This window comes from Aotus nancymaae, unplaced genomic scaffold (assembly GCF_030222135.1).
Source record: "Aotus nancymaae isolate 86718 unplaced genomic scaffold, 86718_ANA_hifiasm-v0.15.2.pri h1tg000029l, whole genome shotgun sequence".
Lineage (NCBI taxonomy): Eukaryota > Metazoa > Chordata > Mammalia > Primates > Aotidae > Aotus > Aotus nancymaae.
Window position 1 is genome coordinate 72946519 of NW_026988442.1, and position 7858 is coordinate 72954376.

The following is a 7858-nucleotide window of genomic DNA, read 5'->3' on the forward strand; positions in this document are numbered from 1 at the left end:
GACCTTATGTTAACCTCAATAAGCCAGGCACAAAAAGACAAATACCACATAATCTCATTTATATGTGGAATTTTTTTAAGTTGAGCTCATAGCATCAGAGAGTAAAATGGTGATTACCTGGGGCTGGGTAGGGGATGGGGAGTGAGTCAGAGAGATGTTGGTCAAAGTATATAAAACTTCAGTTTAATAGGAGGAATAAGTGGTGATTATAATTAACAACCATGTATTATATTCTTAAAAATAGCTAAGAGAGTAGATTTTGTTTTCTACCACAAAAAAAAAATGCAATCTGAAATAACACATATGTTAATTAGCTCTATTTAGCCAGTTCACAATGTTTACATGATTCAAAATATGTTGTACATGGTAAAGATATACATTTTTACATTAGTAATTAATTTTATATCTCAATAGTCTAAAAGAGAATTTACAATTGAATTATTTAAAGTTTAAGACTGAGGCAAGAGTAAACAAATGATGAAACTGCTTTGCCCAATGTTTCCTAAGTGCACGTGGCCTGCTTCTCATACGTCCCTTTTAGTCTCCATTTACTTCTTCACCTCAAGATATTTATTTAATTGGTACGTTGGCTTTATGACCACTTTGAACACTTTTCTCTGGCTCTCCATAAGTGATGACATTTGCAACTGCAGCAGTTCATTCTTTTCCTGCCATCAACAAAACATGCATCTCGGCAGTTTGTGATTATGTGCTCTAATCATCATATTGTCAAGAATAAGAAGCAAATCACTACAGAAAGTTTCAATATCTGTGTGGTACAGTAAAAAGATCTAGCCCCTTTTTTTCAGGGTCTATATTCATTCTTTTTTCAAGTTACACTAGTCATGGAACACAATAAATTCATGGTAGTATTTTTTAATCCAAAAATCTCTGGTTCATGTCTAATGAGGAGTACAATCACAATAGCATACAGTTCTTCTATTTTTCATATGTGGAAAAATAGGCAACTAATTTGAGATATCAAACTCAGAAGGGTTCATTTGTTCTGAATGTATTTCTTAGAACATATCCCCATCATTGCACAATGCATGACTATAGATAACTACTCATTAAGTCCTTCATGTCGACTCTTTCTTCACTCAAGATAAGTTCCTTCTTCATTAGACACTGCTTTAGGTGAAAATGTAAGGACAAATTTGTTATTTAACTGAAATTTTAGGAATCATTAAGCGAGGATAAGACAAGCCTCAATACTGTGACTTTTAAAAATTGAATGGGCATTCTATGTGCAGGTTCAGTGTGAATGGCCTTGTGTTTCATATGCTCGCTGTCTCTCAGTTTCAAAGTTTTAAGGAGCTCCACTCCTGCAACTTATAGTCCACTTCAGTCTTTACTTTTCTTTATACATAATGTCCAGGTTTCAATAAAAAAATTATAAGGTATGTGAAGAAGCAATAAAATGTGTTCTAAACCAATAATCAAGAGGAAAATCAGTTAATAAAAATAGAGACAAAGTTTGGATGCCAGAGTTATAAAATAAGAACATAGAAATGACTGATAAATTTGTACTGGAATCTATAAAAAGTGATAAGTATAATGAGCAAAGAAATTTTGGACATGTTTCCAAACTATAAAAGAAAACAAAATAGAATCCTGACACTAGAAAATAGATACCAGAAATAAAGTATTCCTGAATGTGTTTATGAGCATATTGGACACAAAACAGGACAGTAAAAATCACTCAAACTAAAGCACAGACAGAAGAATATTTAAAATAATGATTAAAGTGTAACAGTATTAAGTAGTCAAATGTATAGTATTGCATTTTAGAAATAATGAAAAAAATTAGATAAAATAATCAATAAAAACTTTCTAAAACTGATCAAGAATATCAATTCAGAGGTTTAAACAGCCAATAAACACCAAGCATGATAAATTGAAAACACACACACATACATACCACTAATAATATAGTAAAATGGCTTTAAACAAAGATAAAGAAAAAACTCACAAAAATAGCCGAAGAAAAGACAGACTAATACAGATTATAAATTATATAAGTTAGTGATGATTTCCCATCGTAGACAAGAGAGACAAGAAGATAATAAAACAACATCTTAAAAGATCAAAAGAAGAAAATTATTAAGACAGAATTCTAAATACAGGAAAACTGGGAGACTATTGCCAGCACAAATGCGACATTTAAAACATGCTGAGCAGGTTCTTCGTGATGAAGGAAAATTACACCAGACGGAAAATTGAATCTACAGGAAGGAATGTAAAATACCACAAAAGCTAAATATATGAAAACATATAAAATCTTTTGTTTTTCAAAGCTATAAATATTTTTATTTCTCAAAGCTATAAATATTTAGTACCTCTAATATGCTTGGCATTAATCTAGCATTGTAGAAATGTGAGGGAAAAAGTCAATAATTGGAGGAAATAAATGAAGAAATGAGGATGGAATAATAAGACATTTACTACAGTTAAACTTTTTTTGAGACAGAGTCACTGTCACCCAGGCTGGAGTACAGCGGCACAATCTAGGCTCACTGTAGCTTCCGCCTCCCGGATTCAAACAATTCTCATGCCTCAGCCTCCTGAGCAGCTGGGACCACAGGTGTGCACCATCATGCCTGGCTAATTTTTGTATTTTTAGTAGAGACAGGGTTTTGCAATGTTAGCCAAGTTGGTCCCGAACTCCTGGTCTCAAGTAATCCACCCACCTCAGCTTCCCACAGTGCTGAGATTATAGGCATAAGCCATTGTTCCTGGCCTACATACTTTTACTAATGACCTAAATAAAGACTTTGGCAGCATACTGGAGAAGAAAAGTAAAGTAAAAGAAAATGAACAAAATATGCCACACAAAATCTAACAATAAGATATCCTGTGAATCTGTAATAATGTCAGACAAATTAGACTTCAAGGCAAGTAGTGAGTCATTTCAAAATGATAAGAGTCAAAATAATCATAAGGTATATCTTAAATACATATAATAAAAAAGCTGCAAAATACATGAAGCAAAAATTGATAGCAGGGAAATAATATTTTTACATCTCGTAGTATTTGAAATGATAAGGACACATACACATACAGAATGAGTTAGTAAGAATATTTGAATAAACAGATCAACACAATTTGATATTCATAGAATGTTATACCCAAACAACACCAAAATATACATTCTTTACAAATCACATGGAACAGCCCTAAAATATACCCTATACTGTATGTATCATAAGCCTCTGGAAATTTCAAAAGGTAGAAATTATTTAAATTACATTTGTTCTCTTACACAATAAAATTAAATGAAATATCAATGACATTGAGATATACAGAAAATCTTAAAGTTATGGAAAATAACCCTCTTTTAAATAGCCTGTGGATTAAAGAAGAAATCGAGTCTAGAATTATTCCACAATGAAGCTAATGATAACACAAAAGACGAAATGGATCGGATGTGGCTAAAAGCAGTTCTAAAAGTAAAATTCTATCACTTTTAATAAAGAAAAGCAGAAAAATGTGAAATCAACCATCTACATTTTCCACTTAAGAAGGCTGAATAAGTATAAATTAAACATGAAATAAGCAGAGAGAAAGAAGTAACAAATAGAAGAGCAGAAATTAATATACCAGAAAAAATAGCATCAGAAATAAAAAGGCAAATATTAATTTCAAAAGGATTAAAAAGTGGGCATATGTTTAGTTAAATGAACCAAGAGATTTTGAAAAAGGAAACATATATTATCAACCCAAAGAAAAAAGGATGGTATATCATTATGTATCCTAGGAACATTAAAATACAATGAAATGTTACAGAAAAACTTTAATCCAAGGAATGTGAGACAGTATGTATTGAATAAAGTTATTGCAAAATACACTTTGTAAAACTGACACACAAGAAAAGAAAAAAGTAAAATAGATACTTATCTGCTAAAGAAATCACAATAAAACTTTCCCACAAAAAATTAAAAACTAAAGAATCCAGATATCTTCAATGATAAGCTTTATTAAATGTGTAAAAATAATTAATGCTTCCTAATTAATTTCATTAAGACTAGCATACCCTGATACCAAAACCTAACAAAGATATTACAAGAAAAAGTTACAGAGCACAATCATGATAAAGGAATTTTTTAATAAAATATTAAGAAATAAAATCCAATGATATATAAAAAAGATAATTCATAATAGCCAAGTAGAGTTTATCCCAAGATGCAATTTTGTTTTAACATTCAAAAATTAATGTTTGGGATTCTTTACATTAACAAGAGATTAGAAGAAGTATAAGTTATTCAACTGATGCAGCAAAAATATGTGACAATACTCAACAAGCCAGATAAAGGGCAGGTATGAAAAACCTACAGCTAATATAATATTTAATGTTGAAACATTGAACTCTTCTTCCCAAGATCAAGTGAGCAAGGCAAGAATATCTGCCCTTACCATTTCTGTTTATTATACCAGAGCAACAGACAAGAAAAAAAGGCATGAAGATTGGAAAGGAAGAAGCAAAACCTTTCATTATTTGCACATAGTTTGACTACATAGATAGTCATAAAATATCTATCAAATAAATTATTAGAATTAATAAATAAAACTAGAGAGATCAGAAGCTGAAAGTCCAAAAATTATTTGTGATTCCATATACTAATCATGTAAAAACTGGAAAATAAACAATTTAAAAATACCATTTACAGTTGCACAAAATTTAAATACTATTTGTGATAGCATCCTATTACAATATTCATAGAAATAACTTTAATAAAAATCTATAGAACCTGTATGCTAAAGGTATAAGAATATTGAAAGAAATTTAAGAAGACCTAAATAATTGAATTGAAACTCTCAGTATTAAGATTTTATTTGTCTCTAGGTAGCTATATAAACTCAGAAACAATGCCAGACAAAAATTCTACAGAAATGTTCCTACAAAATGTCCAGCTGATTCAAATTCATTAAAAAAAAAAAAAAAAAAAAAAACCTCAAAGAGTTAAAACAATCAGGAAAAAGTTGATGGAGATACAGTAGCTTATTCTAAGACTTATTCTAAAGCTACAATAGTTAAAACAAGTCATATAGGCATACAGATAAAAAAATAAATTGACTGAATGGAATATATTCTAGAACTAGAGCCACATATATAGGATCAATTGATTTTCATCAAAACTCCAAGATAATATTCATTAAAATAAAAATGGGCAAAGAACATGAACAGACACTTCTCAAAAGAAGTCATTTATTTATGTGACCAACACACATATGAAAAAAAGCTCAACATCACTGATCATTAGAGAAATGCAAATAGAAACTACAGTGAGATACCATCTCATGCCAACCAGAATGGCAATTATTTAAAAACTCAAGAAAAAACAGACACTTGTAAGGCTGGGGAGGAAAAGGAACATTTTTACACTGTTGGTGGGAATGTAAATTGGTTCAAACATTGTGGAAGACAGTGTGGCAATTCTTCAAAGACATAGAGGCAGAAATACCATTTGACCCAGCAATCCCATTACTGGGTATAAACCCAAAGGAATACAAACTGTTCTATTATAAAGATACATGCATGAGTATGTTCATTGCAGCACTATTTCACAATAGCAAAGGCATGGAATAAACACAAATGCCCATCAATGATAGACTGAATAAAGAAAATGTGGTATATATATGCCATGGCACACTATGCAGCCATTTAAAGGAATGAGACCATATCCGCTGCAGAGACATGGATGGAGCTGAAAGCCATTATCCTCAGCAAACTAATGCAGGAGCAGAAAATCAAACAGTGCATGTTCTCACTTGTAAGTAGAAGATGAAAATAAGAACACCCGAACATTGGGAGGGGAACAACACACAGGAGGTCCTGTCAGTTGTAGGGGTGGTGTGGGACAGGAGGAGAAAGATCATCAGGAAAAACAGCTAATGCATGCTGGCCTTAATACTTAGGTGATTGGTTGGTAGATGCAGTAAACCACCATGGTACACATTTACCTATGTAACACACCTGCATATCTTGCACATATACCCAGGAACTTGAAATTTCATTAAATTTAATTTTTAAAAAAGAATTGTCTGTTGATGGGAAGTTCATGAATTGTCCTCCTGTTGGGAACAGACTTTACGGAAACACCATGTTTTTGAAACAAGATTACAGGGAAAGATAAAACATCTTCTAAAGCCTTTTAAAAATTTATGTGTGTGCAAATTGAAGTCCGGTGAAAAGCATTTCCCATGGTCTTCAAATGTACACTGAAACAGCTTCTCTCCAGTGTGAACCTGTTGATGTGGTCTTAGTTCTGAGCTCTCAACAGCAGCTCTGCTACGTTCTGCACAAAAGTGGACTCTGCGATGATGTGTGTGCAGATGTTTTCTCCTGGCAGTTATCCTTGAACATCTGTGGGTAGCCTTGGCGAGCGCCAGCTATTGTTTATGGAGCATCATCTTTTACATTTTTCTTAGCTTTATTCTGGCGAACTCTGCAGTTGTTCGGGATCTGAGAGGTCAATGCCAGGTATTCCTCCAGGAGGAAGTTTCTTTCCTCTCATATAATCTGAATAATCAGGAGGTGAGTTCTCTCCAGTGATCTGTTTCTCAACCACTATTTTATGGTTAATATCTTTTTGTTTTTATCTGAGGACCACATGGTGACAAAGAACTCACCCTCCAGGTTCTTGATCTGCACCCGCTTTTGCCCCCACTGCTTGTTGCCTGAGATAATGCCACAGCCACCCTTATCAGCCTCCACCATGATAACCAGCGCCTGCTTGAGGTGGTCGTGGTCATCACTGGCTAGCTCTGGCACTAGGATGAGTATCTGGTCCCCCAGCTGTGTTATCGCCGCCCACAGCCTCCTGGTATGCCTGCTCCAGGATCACCTCCTGGTGGTAGTACACCTGGGTAGGGTCATCGTGAGGAGTGACCACAGCAGATCCTTGGCAGCTGGTGTGGGTGGTGGTGGTAGTGGTGGTGGCTGGCCTGCCTGTGGCCACCCCTGCCACCATCTTTATTGTCATTATCCTCCTCCTTGCCCACCATCATCGTCTCAATGGTCTTCACCGAGATAGTTTCCTCCTTGATCTAATGCAGGTCCAAGATCTCAGGCAGCATCTCTGAGCCATCTGTGCTCATGCAGAGGGTGTGTCCAGTGGCCTGGGCTCCTCAGCTGCGGGTGGCAGGCAAGGAGGTTGCCAGCTGTGGGGAAAGAAGCTTAACTTTTACAACAATCTAGAACACTAAAAACAAAGCTATGGTAAAAGTAATCAGACTGTCTCAGAACAATGACTGGGGATATAGGAATTTCCCACAAAGAGGGATGCAAGAGACATTTTGGGATGATGGAAGTACTGTGTATCTTAAATATGGTGCTGATAATGTGAGTATACACATTTGTCAAAAGTCATCTAAGTGTTCTCATAATCTGTACACTTTACTGTGTATAAATTATACTTCAATAAAGTCATTAAAATTTTGAGATAGATAAGTAGATCAAGCTACGAGTAGATATTCTTTGCACAAATAGGCCCCAGGTTGATTTCCTACACGTGTATACCTAAACTCTTTGGACCTTTTGTCTGGGGTCCTTGTTTTTCTCCAATGCTTCAAAAGGCAATTTCCCATTCTGAGAGTGAACTAGGGAAAAATACTCTAATTGATTTGATCAGCAAACCCAAACCTTCCTCTATTTAAAGAGAAACCAATTTGAACATTCTATAACTGCATGCAGATCCTGCCTTGCTTGAAGGGGTCTGACTAGTAATGCCATAATACATAACTCTATTTCAAATGGGATTGAGGTTACTGAGGCAGAGCAGAAACATTTTCTATGCTTATTTGCATTAACCAATAGTTGGACTGGCCTTGGGGCTCAAAGCTATTTGTGGAAGGCTCT

The 7858-nt window shown here is 34.4% G+C and overlaps 1 pseudogene; it reads right to left on the bottom strand.

Annotated features, from left to right (window-relative positions):
- Positions 1-6057: 6057 nt before the first annotated feature.
- LOC135277015 (transcriptional repressor protein YY1-like) lies at positions 6058-6718 on the bottom strand (annotated as a pseudogene).
- Positions 6719-7858: the final 1140 nt, after the last annotated feature.